The 16,978-nt window shown below is 50.5% G+C and overlaps 1 protein-coding gene across 13 annotated transcripts in view; it reads left to right on the forward strand.

Moving 5' to 3' along the window:
• The window catches only part of LOC146785113 (outer mitochondrial transmembrane helix translocase-like), a 209,064-nt gene that overhangs the window by 136,969 nt on the left and 55,117 nt on the right, over positions 1–16,978 (forward strand). The gene's annotated exons all lie outside the window — the stretch shown is intronic.

The following is a 16,978-nucleotide window of genomic DNA, read 5'->3' on the forward strand; positions in this document are numbered from 1 at the left end:
GTGACAGGCACACTGCAGGTTGGGGGGGCTGTTCGGGCTCACGCAGGGGTGCAGGGAGGGGGGAGTTTTGTTGGGGTTGATGGGGTGGGGTTGGGGGTTGTTTGTTTGTTTCACAAGGCGGGGTAATATTTCATGTTGTGCTACTATGATTGTGCTCCCCGGGAGAGGGATGTTTTGTGTTGGGAGGGATGGGGGGTAGGGGGCTGAAACTTCTTTCCTGGAATGTGAATGGGCTGGGGGACAGGATAAAGCGGGGGGTAGTCCTGCAGTTCTTGAAACGTATTTCGCCTGACATTGTGTTCCTGCAGGAAACGCACCTCATAGGGAACTCTTTCCATGCCATGAACAGACGAGGGTATCGCCTTCTGGCCCATTCTGGTTTCACCTCTGGCTCGAGGGGAGTGGGCATTTTAGTCAGGACCTCTCTCCCGTTGGTGGTGGATGAGGTGATCCACGACGACAGAGGGCGCTACACTGCGCTGGTGGGGAGGTGGGAGGGTAGGTTGATTACGCTGGTCACGGTCTATGTGCCGCCGGGCCTGCAGACGGCCACCTATGCCGATTTGGGACACCTGCTGCTTGGGCTTCCGGGGGGGGTGTTGGTCTTGGGGGGGGACTTTAACGCTGTGGTTTCCGGAGTTGAGGATCGATACCCCCCTAGGGACCTCCCTCGGGCCCAGAACTGGCTGGGGGGCTTTCTCGATACCCTGGGACTGATAGATTGCTGGCGGTTGAAACACCCCGGACAGGCGCAGTATACCTTCCATTCCGGGGCCCATGGTAGTCTTTCGAGGCTTGACTATATGCTAGTGCCTGCGGCCCAAGCTGGGATGATCGGGGAGGTGCGACATTTGGCACGCGGTATATCAGATCACTCCCCCCTCTTGTTACACCTAGATATCGCCCTGGGGGCGGAGGGGAGGGTGGCGCCGATCAACCCCTGGTACCTACGAAACCCCATGATTCGTGCAGACCTGGTTAAGTCTCTGGAACACTATTTTAATGACAACGTGGGGTCGGTGTCTTCCGCCGTCTCCCTTTGGGAGGCCTTTAAGACGGTGCTCCGGGGCCAGGCCCTATCCCTCATTTCCTTCACCAAAAAATGCGCTGTGCAGGAGGTTGTTCGGCTAGAAGATGAGATCACTGAGTTGGAGAGTGAGTTGGAGCAAGGTGTTACGGATGATAGATTGCATGTGTTGGAGCTTAAGCAGGCCGACTATAAGGCGCTGGTTACTGAATCTGCTAGGAGTATGAGCAGGGAGCAACAGGGGCATTTGTATGATATGGGTGATAAGGCCGGGAAGTTGATTGCTTGGTTGGATAAGAAGGAGAGAGCGAGTCGAGTGGTACCGGAGGTTGAGAGGGTGGACGGTGTGTGTGTGACGGACCCCGGTGATATAGTCGATTGCTTCGCGGAGTATTTTCACGGGGTCTACTCTCCGGTCTCAGAGCGCTCGGAGGAAGACTCTCGACTGCTGCTTCGAGACATTACTCTGCCTTCCCTATCTGATGAGGATAAAGTATTGATGGATGCGGCCCTGTCGCCAGATGAGATTGCTTTGGCCATTCGCTCTATTGCCTCGGGTAAGGCCATGGGTCCTAACGGACTTCCCATCGAATTATACAAGTTGCGCCCAGACGTGATTGCGCCTTATCTCCGCGACATGTTCCTTGAGGCTAAGGCGGCGGGTTCCCTCCCCCCTGACCAACGTCTTGCTACTATTGTGGTTATCCATAAGGAGGGGAAGCCGCGGGATCGGTGTACTTCTTACAGGCCCATCTCCTTGTTAAACGCGGAGCCCAAAATCCTCTCCAAGGTACTGTCCAATCGTCTGATCCGGGTTGTGAGCGACCTGATTCATCAGGATCAATCCGGCTTTATACCCCATCGCAATACCGCTTTGAACCTGCGGCGATTGCATGGCGTCCTTGCTCGCGCTCCATTCATTCGTGAGCCGGTCATTTTGGCGTCCTTGGACGCTACCATGGCGTTTGATACCTTGGAATGGCCGTACATATGGGCAGCATTGGCGAAGTTTGGTTTTGGCCCGGGTTTTATCGGTTGGGTGAAATTGCTTTATGACAATCCACTGGCACAGGTGGTGGTCAACGGACGTGTGTCGGCTCCCTTTGTTTTGGGTAGGGGCACCCGACAGGGATGTCCACTGTCGCCTCTTCTTTTTGCGCTTTGTCTGGGAGTGGTTGCGGTGGGAACCCTCGATGCGTGGCCTTAGATGGACGCCGGAATACGAGGATCGGGTCTCCCTATACGCGGACGATATCCTTTTGTATCTTGCATCACCGCGCAAATCGCTCATTGTGTTGGTGGATGTTTTGAGCTCCTTCGGTCGCAATTCCGGATTGGTCATCAACTGGGCTAAGTCCTGTGTATACGTTCTTTCCGGGGAGGCCCCCCCCCTTCCGCGGGGGTGCCCTATCCAGATTGCGCCGTCGGGATTTACGTATTTGGGAATTTTTATAACGCTGGACCCGGTGGCCCGCTACGAACGGAATCTTCTCCCCCCCCTTCAGCGCCTAAGGGCGGATGTGGCGGGTTGGCGGCGGTTGCCGCTCTCGCCACTTGGCCGGGCAGCACTGTTCAAAATGATGCGCTGCCACGCTTTTTGTACGCCCTGCAGAACACCATGGACGTAGTGCCGGCCCGTTATTTTCGGGAGGTGGAGTGTCTCCAGCGTCGATTGTTTTGGGATGGGCAGCCGCGGATTGCTCTTGCCAAACTAACTCTACCGTGGTATGATGGGGGGGTCGCCCTCCCTGACATTAAGCGATACTACTGGGCCTCCCAGTTGGCTGCCGTCAATCACGGGATGTATGGCCCTGCTTTGAACCCGGCGTTTGAGATGGACAAATTGTTATTGCCGGGCGGAGACTATAATCGAGCGCTATACTCGGGGTCCCTTGATGCGCGGTTGACGGGCCCGACGCGGGTCGCGGTACAGGTGTGGCATGCAGCAAATGCGGCGATGGGGTGGAGGGATCGTTTGACTCGGGCTACGCCATTGTATGCGTCCCAGCGTTTGGGTTATCTGTATACTACGAAAGGCTTTGATAAGTGGGATACGATTGGTATCAGCAGGGTAGGGGATCTCTGGACGAAAGGGAAATTTAAGACGTTCGACATGCTGAAAACTGAATACCAGTTGAATGATAGGGAATACTATCGGTATGCTCAGATCCATCATGCCTTGTGTTCTGTGTTTTCGGACGTGGCGGCTATTCCGGAGCATTCCCCGTTGGAGGACAGGATATTGGACGGCTATGTGCCGGATAGCACCATTTCGCTGAAGAAGCTTATTAATGATCGGATGGGTTTGCTGGCCTCATTGCGGGAGACATGGATTGCCGACGGTTTAGAACTGGACGACGAGGATTGGGTGTCTGCGGTGGCCTCCCCGAAAGAGGTGGCTATCCCGGCCCGGTTGCGGTTCGTCCAGCTTAAAATACTCCATAGAGTGTACGTCACGGGGCCTGCTCTGATGCGTATGGGGTATTCGGTGGATGGTTTGTGTAAGCGAGGCTGTGGACTCCTGGGGAGTTTCCTCCATATCCTGTGGGAGTGTCCGGAGGTGACTCGGTTTTGGGGCAGAGTGCATGCGGTGCTAGAAGAAGTCACGCATGTTGCCTTGTTGCCAGAGGCACGAAGATGTTTGTTGAATGTCTGGGAGCCGACTGATTACAATGTGACGCAGACGCAATGGGTGACTCTGGGCTATATGGTAGCGAAGCGTGACATTGCACAATTGTGGGGCTCCCAGAGGCCACCCACGGTCTCCGAGTGGAAAGAACACATGGACTGGTGTATGTTCAGAGAGAAAACGGTGTATGTGGCGAGAGGCAAGCCTGGGAAGTGGATTAAGGTGTGGGGTCCCTGGAACTCCTATCGTGGAGGTATATGTGCCCCGCCTCAGATGCGTGAGATGGATGCCGCTCTGTCTCCCTAGCCCGCGCATTCCTGTATGCTCCTGCGACATGCAAATTTGGTTTCTTCGGCCTTGCCCCCCCCCCCCCCCCCCCCCCTCTGTCTACCCGGGTTGGATTACTCCCTCGATACGAGGGGCTCATGCTACTGCTCTTAATTTCCTCTGCCTTGTGTGTTTGTTGTTTTTCGTTTCCTAAAAATATGAAACCTTTCTTGTTTGTTTATGGAATGCGGCTGCGGCCGACTGCGATGATTAACTCTCCAGTGACCCCTTTTTTTGTTGCTTCATCGATGTGAATGTTCAGCTGTGCCTAGGGTTACACTGCATTTTAGCGGCCGGCCTGTTGGTTGTAGGCCCATACTTGTATTTCTCTGAAATTGTAATAAAGGTTTTAAAAAAAAAAAAAGAAAAAAAGAAAATGTAATGTACAGCTTTTAATCACATAAAAGGGAAACCTGGAGTTCTCCCTCCCTGAAAGGACTCCTCCAGCCTCCTAAATTCTAGGAAGATAGCCAAGTCCCTTCTGAACCTCAAAGGAACCTTAGGGCGTCCTAACCTTAATAAGAAAACCTATTGTGAAGCAATATGGAGATGTCATTTAAACCCTGTAGAGAAAATGTATGGCCAGAGAATTCATGTAATGCTAATTTATAGCCTCACAGCCAGAAAAAGAACCCTGTGGATAGATTCTGCATTCCATACAATGTCATTCCAGATGGTTCATCCACTGTCACTGTTATGTATTGTGGTGTTCCCACCCCTTCCTCCTGCCCTCTTGTTCTCCTTCTTATTTGATTGTTTTTGGCACTCCTAGTGTGTCACCTCTAGCTCCTGAAGCAATTTGCATTAATGATACTTCTTTTTGTTATTTAGGTATTTATCATTTATGCATTCATTGCATAGATTTTTTCCTTCTAAAAGTGTAATGAAACTTAAGTAAGAAACCTACTGTTTTCTGCACCCTAAATAGTCATCATAACCCCGATTATTACTGTGTACTAAGAGGAGAAAAGGTAACCTAGGACCACTTGACCTCCAAAAAGGTTTAATACCGCATCTGCCTCCAACACGCATGCTATGCCTAACTTCCACAAAAGGTATACTATGCCTTCCCATTGTTTAAAGGCACTTTTTGGCCTCCTAATTCCTAAAAGGAATCTTATGCCTTCCTGACCCAGAGAAATAATCTCTGGCCTTTCTATCTCCAGCAGGAACCCCACAGGCTCATATATCCTGAAATCAAACCCAAAGACCTCACCGCTGAAAGGTTTATACCCTCTTAAGCACTGTAAAAATATTTTAAAAAATAAAATCCTTAGTCTTGAAAATAAACCTATGGTGATCTACAGCTTGGTAACCCTCAACATGAAATCTATGTCCTCTGAAACCTATGAAAACCTCTGTCTTCTAAACCCTGAAAGCAATCTTCCTGTATCCTACACACTGAAAGAAAACCTAACCCCTCATCCAGCCTGAGCAAAACCTACAGCTCACTATCTTGCCCAAAAGTAACTTGTATTCTCCCAAAGCAAAACATGGAGCCTTCCAAACCATGAAGAATCCCATGACCTCACATTTCCAAAATAAACCTATGGTCTTTTTTTTATCCCTGTGAGTAAAACATACTGCTTTCTCCACATTAATTGTTACTCTATAGCTTCAACCACAAAATACATTTTTACACCTTAAAAGATAATCTATTTTCTCCTGACACACAAAAGTACACGTGGTTCTCCCCTAACTCCAAAAGAAACCTTTCACCTCCCATATGCTAAAAGGAAACCTATAGCCTCCTGACCCCATAGTGTAACCTACTTCTTATTTGCTCCCAGAGAGACGTGTTAGGACCAACCTGCTTGCAAAGTGAATGGGGCTAGGAGAACCCACTGTGAGCTAGTTTACTTGCATTGAGTCATATGATTGATGGACTAAGTATCCTAAATATATTTGTCAGCAATGTTGCATACTAAAAGCGTTGTCACTTCCAAATTTCTTTTCTTCCTAGCACATTAAAATTAAAACAGGTCTCTGGCATCTGATGAAGGGTTCTCCTACACTTTCTCTTCGCAACACAACTAATAAAGTGCAAAGGAACCGTCTGTTACCAAAAACTCCCACCTGTGATTGGTTCTGGTCCAGTACCATATACAAAGATAGCTCAAAATACAAATAAATAAATGAGGGGGGACTTTTCAAAGCAGAATTGGCGTAGAGACACGCTTACCTGTTCCTGGTTGCTGCACTGGGACGCTTACGCTGTTGGTCTCCCCTGCCGCCGACGGAGTTCACGGCCGCAGTTGGGGGAGACTACAGCTCCCAGCAGGCTTAGCGCCACCACCACCGGACTTCCGCCTACTTTCGCGCCCGGAGGCGCTCAAAAAAGGAGAGGCTCCCTCGGTGGAGCGGGGGGACTTTTCAAAGCAGAATTGGCGCAGAGACACGCTTACCTGTTCCTGGTTGCTGCACTGGGACGCTTACGCTGTTGGTCTCCCCTGCCGCCAACGGAGTTCACGGCCGCAGTTGGGGGAGACTACAGCTCCCAGCAGGCTTAGCGCCACCACCACCGGACTTCCGCCTACTTTCGCGCCCGGAGGCGCTCAAAAAAGGAGAGGCTCCCTCGGTGGAGCGGGGGGACTTTTCAAAGCAGATTTGGCGCAGAGACACGCTTACCTGTTCCTGGTTGCTGCACTGGGACGCTTACGCTGTTGGTCTCCCCTGCCGCCGACGGAGTTCACGGCCGCAGTTGGGGGAGACTACAGCTCCCAGCAGGCTTAGCGCCACCACCACCGGACTTCCGCCTACTTTCGCGCCCGGAGGCGCTCAAAAAAGGAGAGGCTCCCTCCGCGTCGCGGGACGCGCGCGGGCGACGCCGGGCTAAGCCCGGGCAAAGGGCGGGCCGTTGTGTGGCCGTTAGGAGGCCGGAAGAGGTCGGGTTGGGCCACCCCCCTAAATTAAGGTTTTTATAATTGATCGTAACCACGTTGATGACGTGAGTTGTATCAAGGTTTTATCCAGTTGAATCATCGTTTCACCAGGGTTGTTGTCCCGTTATATTACTGTAACAACTGGGGATTTAAGCGAGATAGGTATTCTTTTAACCTTGTCTTGTGTTCTCTACATGTGTGTAGAGCTACGGTTTTAGATAGTACTGCTTCCTTACTATCCATACTAGAGGCTAGCAAATTTGTATTGAGAGTCAGAATGGCCAAAAATAACTCTACCTTGGACAACTATTTGGTTAAAATGGTGAGCAAGATAAACAACGACCGAAGAAAGTCCTTGGGGAAGGATTCTACTCCTGATCTCACCACTTCTATAGACATTGATATTGAAAGTGATCTTACTGATCCCCAGAGGCGCCGCGTAGGTCCCCTACGGGCCCGACTGATGCTTCCGCTCTGCCCACGGACCTGACCCTCCGAGACGTCATGGGTGCCATCGCCGAGATGAAGGCCTCGGTGGACCAGCGCTTCGACACTCTGGCGCAGAAGATTGACTCGGTCCTCGTGGACGTGGGCCTCGTGAGGGCTGATTTGTCTAAAACCAACGACCGGGTCGACTCTTTGGCCCACTCTACCACGGGCCTCACAACGGACGTGGCGGCCCTCCAACAGGAGGTGCGCAGGCTTGGCCAGGCGAGCGCCCTGATGAATCGTCGGCTGGAGGATTCCGAGGGTCGGGCCCGGAGGAACAACGTCCGCATTATCGGGGTGCCGGAGGGACGCGAGGCGGAGGCGGCGGATCTATTTGTTGAGGACCTGGTTCTCACCCATCTCCAGCCTCGGGGGCTGAGTAAATTCTTTGCGGTGGAGCGTGCCCACAGGGTCCCCGGGGGTAGGCCTAAGGTCGGAGCCCCTCCGAGGCCTCTCATCGCCCGGATCTTCAATTTTCGGGACAGAGACGCTATCCTACAGACTTCCAGGCTACAAGGGCCGGTCAAACTTGACAATATGGACATCAATTTCTATCCTGACTTCACTCCGACAGTCCAAAAGCAGAGACTGAGCTTTCTCGGTGTTAAACGTCGCCTAAGGGACCTGAATCTCAAATATGCGATGCTTTTTCCAGCTAAGCTGAGAGTGGAGGTGGATGGCCACACGCACTTTTTTGATCGACCCGAGGTGGCCGGGGACTGGCTAGACACTTTGCCCGGAGATCGGGACCGGGGGGGCGGGGGGGGTGCGGTTGGTGGGGAGGGCCCGCCGGATCAGGACTGAGGGACTAATGGTAGGCCTTGCTCTGGACTGCGTTGTTGTCACTATTGACTGTTAGGGTAAGTTCCCCTCCTGTGGAGGTCGTGTGGGGTCTCTTGGGGGATCTCCCTCCTCCTCTGGGGGACTAGTTAGTTTTCTTATCTATGGGGCGACAGGCACACTGCACTTTGGGGGGGCTGTTCGGGCTCATGCAGGGGTGCAGGGTGGGGGGAGTTCTGTTGGGTTGGGTGGGTTGGGATGGGGTGTGGTTCGTTTCTACCGCAAGGCAAACCCGTTATTGTATTGTTGTTTTTGAGATGCTCTGGGGGGGACAAATGATGGCTTCGTTATGTGATGGGGGGTAGGGATTTGACTTTGTTGTCCTGGAATGTTAACGGTCTGGGTGATAGGATCAAGCGGGGTGTGGTCCTGCAGTATTTGAAACGGATTTCGCCTGATGTGGTCTTTCTGCAGGAGACACACCTTATTGGTAACTCCTTTTGTGCCATGAATCGCCGTGGCTTTCGCTTGGTGGCCCACTCGGGCTTCACATCAGGCTCGCGGGGGTTGGGCATCATGATCAAGACCTTGCTCCCGCTAGAAATAGACGAGGTGCGCCATGATGAGAGGGGACGCTACACTGTCTTGGTGGGGAGGATGGAGGGCAAGGTAGTTGTCTTTGTCTCTGTGTACGTCCCACCGGGGCTACAGTCCACCACCTTTGCAGATCTGGGACGCCTCCTTCTTGACCTCCCGGGGGGGCTTCTGGTGGTTGGGGGGGATTTCAATGCGGTGGCTTCTGGGACTATGGATCGTCATCCCCCTAGGGACCTCCCCCGGGCACAGGCGTGGTTAGCGGGCCTTTTGGACACACTGGGATTGGTGGACTGCTGGCGTTTAAAGCATCCCACCCAGCTGCAGTACACCTTCCATTCGGGTGCCCATGGTAGCCTCTCGCGGCTTGATTATGCCCTTGTCCCTGCGGCCTATGCTGGGAGGGTGGGAGAGGTGCGCCATCTGGCGCGGGGTATTTCAGATCATTCCCCGCTCCTGTTGCACTTGGGTGTCTTCCCGAGGGGAGAGGGCAGGGTAGCCCCAATCAATGCTTGGTATCTACGTGACCCCACTATTCGTGCTGACCTGATTAAATCATTGCAACGGTATTTTGAGGAGAATGTGGGGTCCGTTCCGTCGGCTATCTCCCTGTGGGAAGCCTTTAAAACAGTTCTCAGAGGGGAGGCCCTCTCCTTTATCTCCCATGCCCGCAGACGCGCACAGGAGGAGGTGACCCGGGTGGAGGCCGAAATTACTGAATTGGAGGGTGATCTGGGGAGTGGGGTGACTGACGCGGCGCTGCATGTTCTACACCTTAAACAGGCGGCCTATAGGGCCCTCGTCACGGAGGCGGCCAGGGGCCTTAGCAGAGAGCAACAGGGGCGACTGTATGATGTGGGTGATAAGGCTGGCAAACTGATTGCGTGGTTGGATAAGAAGGAGAGAGCTAGTCGTGTGGTCCCGCTGATTGAGAGGATGGATGGTGTACGAATTGCTGAGCCGGAAGGCATTGTTTCTTGCTTCGTGGATTATTTCCGCGAGGTATATTCTCCGGTCTCTCCCTGCTCGGAGGAGGACTCCCATGCCCTGCTGCGGGACATCGCGCTGCCCTCGCTTTCAGTGGAGGACAGGGATTCGTTGGATGCCGCTCCCACCTCGGATGAAATCGCCCTCGCCATACGCTCGGTCGCCTCGGGCAAGGCCATGGGCCCGAATGGCCTTCCTATCGAATTGTATAAGCTGCGACCGGATGTACTGGCACCTCACCTCCGCGCGATGTTCCTTGCGGCCCACTCGCGGGGCTCCCTCCCGCCGGACCAGCGTCTAGCTACCATCGTGGTTATTCACAAGGAGGGGAGACCGCGAGATCGGGTTACATCCTATCGGCCGATCTCGCTCTTGAATGCGGAGCCTAAAATCCTCGCCAAGGTGCTTGCCAACCGGCTGGTCGGCGTGGTGGGCGATCTGGTCCACCAAGACCAGTCCGGCTTCATTCCCCATCGCAACACGGCCCTTAACCTGCGGCGCTTGCACGGGGTGCTCGCGGTTGTTCCATTCGTGCGGGAGCCGGCCATCTTGGCGTCCTTGGACGCCACCATGGCGTTTGACACGCTCGAGTGGCCGTACATCTGGGTGATGTTGGCGAAATTTGGATTTGGCCCGGGATTCATCAGCTGGGTCAAATTGTTGTACTCTGACCCATTGGCGCAGGTGGTGGTGAATGGTCGAGTCTCGGCCCCATTCGTGCTGGGACGGGGCACGCGACAGGGTTGCCCCCTGTCGCCGCTCCTGTTCGCACTGGCCTTGGAACCCCTGGCGGAGTGGCTGCGGTGGCACCCTTCTATCCGTGGTCTCCGTTGGACCCCTGAGTATGAGGACCGCGTGTCCCTCTACGCCGACGACATCCTGTTGTACTTAGCCTCCCCGCGTAAATCACTGATTGTCCTGGTCGATGTTCTGCGCTCCTTCGGCCGTAACTCAGGTCTTGTCATCAACTGGGCTAAATCCTGTATCTATGTGCTTTCCGGGGAGGCTCCTGTTCTCCCGCGGGGCTGCTCGATCCAGATTGCCTCGCAGGGGTTTCGTTACCTGGGCGTCTATATTACGCTGGACCCGGTGGCCCGCTACGAGCGGAATTTGCTTCCCCCCCTCCAGCGCTTGAAGGAGGACGTCGCGCGTTGGCGGCGCTTGCCGCTTTCGCCGCTCGGCCGGGCGGCATTGTTCAAGATGATGTCATTGCCGCGCTTTTTGTACGCTCTCCAGAACTCGATGGACCTGGTCCCGGCGCGTTACTTCCGTGAGGTGGAGAGTTTGCAGCGCCGCCTGTTCTGGGACGGGAGGCCGCGTATAGCCCTGGCAAAGTTGACGCTCCCGTGGTATGACGGAGGGATTGCCCTCCCGGATATTAAGCGGTATTACTGGGCCTCCCAATTAGCTGCAATTAATCACGGCCTTTACGGGCCCGCCTTAAACCCGGCATTTGAAATGGACAAGATGCTCCTGCCCGGTGGCGATTATAATCGAGCGCTCTACACTAGCGTGCCCGATTCCCGCCTGACGGGACCCACGCGTGTCATGGTGCGAGTATGGCACGCGGCCAATGCAGCTATGGGATGGAAGGACCGTTTGACCCGGGCGTCACCGTTGTATGCGTCTGAGAGGTTGGGCTCCCTATGGACCTCGAAGGGCTTCGATAGGTGGGACACGATAGGCATTAGTACAGTGGGGGACCTTTGGACGAGGGGAGGATTCAAAACATTTGAGACACTGCAGGCGGAGTTTCAGCTGCAGGGCAGTGAATACTTTCGATACCTGCAGGTCCGTCACGCTCTGGGTTCAGTCTTCCCAGACGTGGCCGCCATCCCGGAGTCCTCCCCATTGGAGGATAGAGTGCTAGATGGCCACGTTCCGGACAGCACGATCTCCCTCATCTACAAGAAGTTGATTAATGACCGCTCGGGCTTACTGACTGGGCTCCGCGAGGCTTGGGTTGCCGATGGGTTGGAGCTGGACGACGAGGACTGGATTTCCGCGGTGGCCTCCCCGAAGGAGGTGGCCATCCCGGCTCGCCTTCGCTTCGTCCAGCTTAAGATACTTCACCGGGTGTACATGACGGGGCCAGGGCTTCTGCGTAGGGGCTATGCCGAGGATGGACTGTGTAAGCGTGGGTGCGGTGCATTGGCGACTTTTTTACATATTCTGTGGGAATGCCCTAGGGTGGAGCGATTCTGGCGTGGTGTGCATGAGGTCCTGCGAGCGGTTACGCGTGTCGTGCTGGTGCCTGAAGCAAGGAGATGCCTGCTGAATGTGTGGGAACCAACCGACTACTCGGTTCCGCAGACGCGATGGGTGACGCTGGGTTATATGATCGCTAAACGTGACATCGCTCAACTGTGGGGATCCCAGAGGCCCCCGGCAGTGTCGGCCTGGAAAGAACACATGGATTGGTGCATGTTCCGAGAGAAGGTGGTGTATGTGGCGCGGGGTAAGCCTGGGGCGTGGCTGAAGGTGTGGGGCCCCTGGAACGCCTACCGCGGGGGTATTTGCGAGCCGCCATTGTTGCCTCCCGCTTCACCAGCTCCGTCCCCCTAGATTACCCCCTCCCTCAATCCCGGGCACAGTGTTTTCCCAGTCCCGGACCTATTTCCCTTCCCCTCCTTCGATTTTAGTGTATGGTTGGGGCCCCCCCATTTGAGGAGCATATGTTGTCACTCTTGCTCTCGGGTTGCCTTGCGGGTGTGGTTTTATGTTGTTAGTGTTGTATAAAACGAAACCGTATTGTGGGCTCAGAGTCATGTGGCCCACGTTGTTGATACCTCCTGCTTTAGCGTCTCTGTAACGCCAAGTGCCTTATTGTATATATGTCACTTATTGCTGTCACTTTAGCGGCCGGCCGGAAGGTTGTAGGCCCATACCTGTATATATTTGAGATTGTAATAAACGGTTTCAAAAAAAAAAAAAAAAAAAGAAAGTGATCTTACTATGTTGGATTTACCCAGTGTTGATACTTCTCGTACTGAAACCACAGCTACCACTTCTTTAAACCGTGAAGTATCTACTCAAGCACCATTAGAGTTATTTAGTGAACCTGTGTCACCTCACTCCCCCTCTAAGAGACCTGTTAGGAAATGTAGGAAAACCCTAACTAAGTGGGGAAACGTCCACTCTAAGTTGAAGTTGGACCAAAGACATAGAAGTATTGTGACTGCTATTGATAATACAGCTACCAAGGGTGATGTGAACGATAACCTTTTGGATCACATTGCCAAGATTTTTGAGGCAAAATTAGACCTCATGACTAAACCTCTCATGGAAAAAATTGATTCCTTATCCATGGAGGTATCTAGCCTATTTGAGGCAAAACTAGATCTTGTGACCAAACCCCTCTTGGAAAAAATTGACTTCTTATTTATGGAGGTATCTAGGCTGGGCGGTCTCTTAGAGAATAAGAGGAAAGAACAGACCGCGACAACTCCTGAGCCAGAAATATATCCGAATAATCAGGCGCAGCCGGCCACAATCAGAAGAATAAGCCCATCCAAACCTTTACTTAGGGAGATTTGTCATCCAGCTGGTAGTACCACTCAGTCAAATGTAGCTCCACCTAATAGTGAGAGGATTACCACTCCTGGATATAGACCAAATCATATTAATCTCCCGCCCGATTGTGAACCTTATGTTGTAGTCCTTTCAAATGTTCCACCCCTAGAACCGACAGTATCAAATCATCGGGAGGAATCCCACGATTCTCTTAAACGGAAATCAATTGCTTGGTTACATAAAAACTGTGGTTTTCCCCCACTCCTCTCCGATGATATACTGTCTACCAGAAGGGTATCTTGGATTGGTAACGCAAGAAAAAGATGCAAGGGGGATTGTATAATTATTAATTTTAGACACCCCCAGCACGTTGCGACCGTCCTTCTAAGAGCAGCATCTCGGGATGTAGGGGAGTTTGATGTGGGTGTGCATTCCTTGGGTTATTTCTATAGGCATTTGACCAGAGTACCACAATTGCCTAATAACCACAGAACCTTGCTCAACAGCAGAGGCATAAATTTTATCATCCCAACTGAAAATAGATTCTCAGCATTGAGCACGTTAGATCAAAATGACTGACTTTCACGACTAAATGAATCAAGCACAGACATACGACTAGACAATCAGATATGGGATTCAGTCGTGAGTGTCGAACAATCGGGCTCAAAATTTACAATACCAATATGCCCCAGTGATACTGTGTTAGATAAGCTGGAAAATAGGATTTTATCTTCCCATCTTACAACGAGTGAGGCAGCTAGTTCGGGGGTCATAGACAAGTATCATACAATGTCTACGGAGGGAAAGGACGATAATGAAGTTGTTAATCAAGCCAATAAGGTAAATCCTTTAGTCATATCCGAGGTCAATATAGGGAATAACATCATATTAGTAGGCCCAGCTTCAACCTTTGTAAAAGAGGACCCAAGTATTAGAATGTTATCTTGGAATATAGCTGGGTTAGCCAAGAATTTAATGGATGTGATATGGTCCGCATATATTGAGGATTATGATATCATATTCTTACAGGAGACCTGGATGGTGGAAACTCCCCATAGGTTGGGCTATAAAACATATTGTTCTAATGCAACACCATCTATTAGAGGTAGAGCATCAGGGGGATTGGTTATTTGGGTTAAAGTGTCTCTAGAAATAGATGTTAGCCAGATATCCATTACCCCCCCCAGACCTACTTGGCATTAAAATTCTTACCAGAGGGAAAGAAATTATTTATTTAATAAATATATACAATAGACCATATCCATCTCATAAGGAATCTAAAACGATAGAACTCCTGGATTCCTTTCTAGATACATTGGGAGATAATGCAAAGGTATTAGTTGGCGGGGATTTTAATTGTAAATATGAGCCTGTGTTGGGCATGGAAAAAATATTCGATGAACAAGATGCCGTCAATGATATCTTACCCTTAGAGTCAGTGGGCTCAGTTAATAATACCGTAGCCGTTCTACAAATTTTGCAAATGACTGTGGCGCACGACTTAAGGGCTTGCAACGGCCGTTTCTGCTCAGACAGACCAGCAGCTCCGACTTATTTTAAGGGAACTTACAGATCACACATAGACTTTGTAATGGTAACCCGGAACGTGTGGGATCTATTAGCAGATTTTAAGGTAGACCAAAGGACAGAGAGTGATCACTTCCCTCTCCAATTATGGTTAGATCCTCACCCATTTATTACTAGGCCTGACGAAGACATGATACCAAAAACATCAACTGGGGAGTTACAAATATCTAACAATAGACGTGCGGTAAGATGGCCATATATTTTGGGATCGGAAAAAACACTGATAAACATCTACAATGTTTTCTCTGAAATCTTGGGAACACCCCAGCCACCTTTAGCGGGTACTCAGGGTGTTCTTGATTTACATTATAAGCTGTTAGATGCTTTAACTCCACTACTGAGTAAAACTTATAAAAAAGACAGTAATAGGGAAGGGAATCTTCTCGATATGGTGAATCCATGGTATAATAAAGATTGCCGACAAGCTAAATTAAGGTTGATTCAGGCAGTAAAATCTGGAAATCGTCTAGATACAAAAAACGGAAGATTAACTTATAATAAAACCATGGATCAAGCAAAAAAATCCTGGGATGAAACTATATGGGAGGATCTCTTAAATGCATCTAAGCAGCGCGACCAAAGTACGTTCTGGAATTTAATTGCCAAGGGAAATAAGAAGGGTAGTTCAACTAAGGATATTTTCTTAGATGAAAATACATGGTGTGATCATTTTACCAAACTTTACACTAATAAAAAGAAGAGTCTGTCCCTCCAGGACCACGAGATAGACTTAGAAATGAGTAATGCTCCTTTACATTTTAGTTTAGAAGAATCCATTCAGGCCCTGCAGGCCGTGAAAACGGGCAAAGCTCCTGGTCCCGACAAAATTCCCGGCGATTTACTAAAACATGATGTAGAAGTGTGGGGACCATACATAAATTTCCTGTGTAATTCGATTGCTGCAGGTACACCAATCCCCGATTCCTGGAAAGGGGCAGAAATTATTACAATTTTTAAAAAAGGAGATCGTTATGATCCTAGTAATTACCGCCCAATTAGTTTAATTGACATTTTACAAAAGATTTTTGCCAGACATATTTTAAATAGGCTTTTAGTTTGGACTGAAGAGACTAAAATATTGACTAAATATCAAGCTGGTTTTAGATCCAAAATTAGTACTATCGATCAAGTATTTAGGTTTATGTGCATCTGTTGGAAGTACATAAACCTAAGAAAGGGTAGTCTATATGTGGCGTTTGTGGATCTCAGGGCCGCCTTTGATCTTGTTCCGCGCAAATTGCTGTGGTCTACACTTAAGAACATGGCGGTCCCAGGGGAACTACTTAAAGAACTCATCAGGCTTCACACGGGGAATTTTGCTAAAATCAGATGGGGAAAGGATGGTGAAATTTCAAGGGCTATTCCCGTAGACCGTGGTGTGCGCCAAGGATGCGTGTTAGCCCCAACACTTTTTTCCCTATATGTTAATGATATACCAAGTTATTTGAGTAACTGTGTGCATGATTCCCCAAAGCTAGGTGGTGAAGCGGTTACGGCATTATTATTTGCCGACGATACTATCCTTATTTCTCAAACTCCGAGAGGCTTACAAAATTTGGTTGACACATTCCAAAAATATTGTGAGGGCAAGGGGTTAGAAATAAATCCTGGCAAAACTAAGTATATGTCCATAAACCCCAAAAAATCCCTTAGGAGTAATCTGTTCGTTGAAAATAAAAAATTGGAACAGGTTGGGAGTTTTACCTATTTGGGGATATTGTTGGACAGTAACTTGTCTTGGAAAGGACAGATGGAGAAAAGCTCCCTATCCCTCAAACAAAACTCAATGCCTATTCTAAAAGTCCACGGAGCTAGCTACTCCAAGGCTATATCCCCGGCTCTTGAAGTATACAAAGCTAAGGCACAATCGGCTGCCCTTTATGGTGCTGAGGTTTGGGGCTACTATTGTAACAATACATTTGGAAAAGTGGAAAATCATTTTGTGCGTAGTCTACTAAAAATACCAACTAGAACCCCTTTGGTCCCTGTATTTTTAGATATTAATCTCCAAAAAATAGATTACCAAGTAATATTAAGACCGTTGCTGTATTGGGTCAGGCTATGGGTAACCCTGGAACTGAGTGTCTATAAATGTGGACTAGTCGAATTATCTCAGATTGATGGCTATTCGAATACACCATGGGTAAAGTATGTTTCAAAGTG

Source organism: Triturus cristatus, chromosome 11 (assembly GCF_964204655.1).
Source record: "Triturus cristatus chromosome 11, aTriCri1.1, whole genome shotgun sequence".
NCBI lineage: Eukaryota > Metazoa > Chordata > Amphibia > Caudata > Salamandridae > Triturus > Triturus cristatus.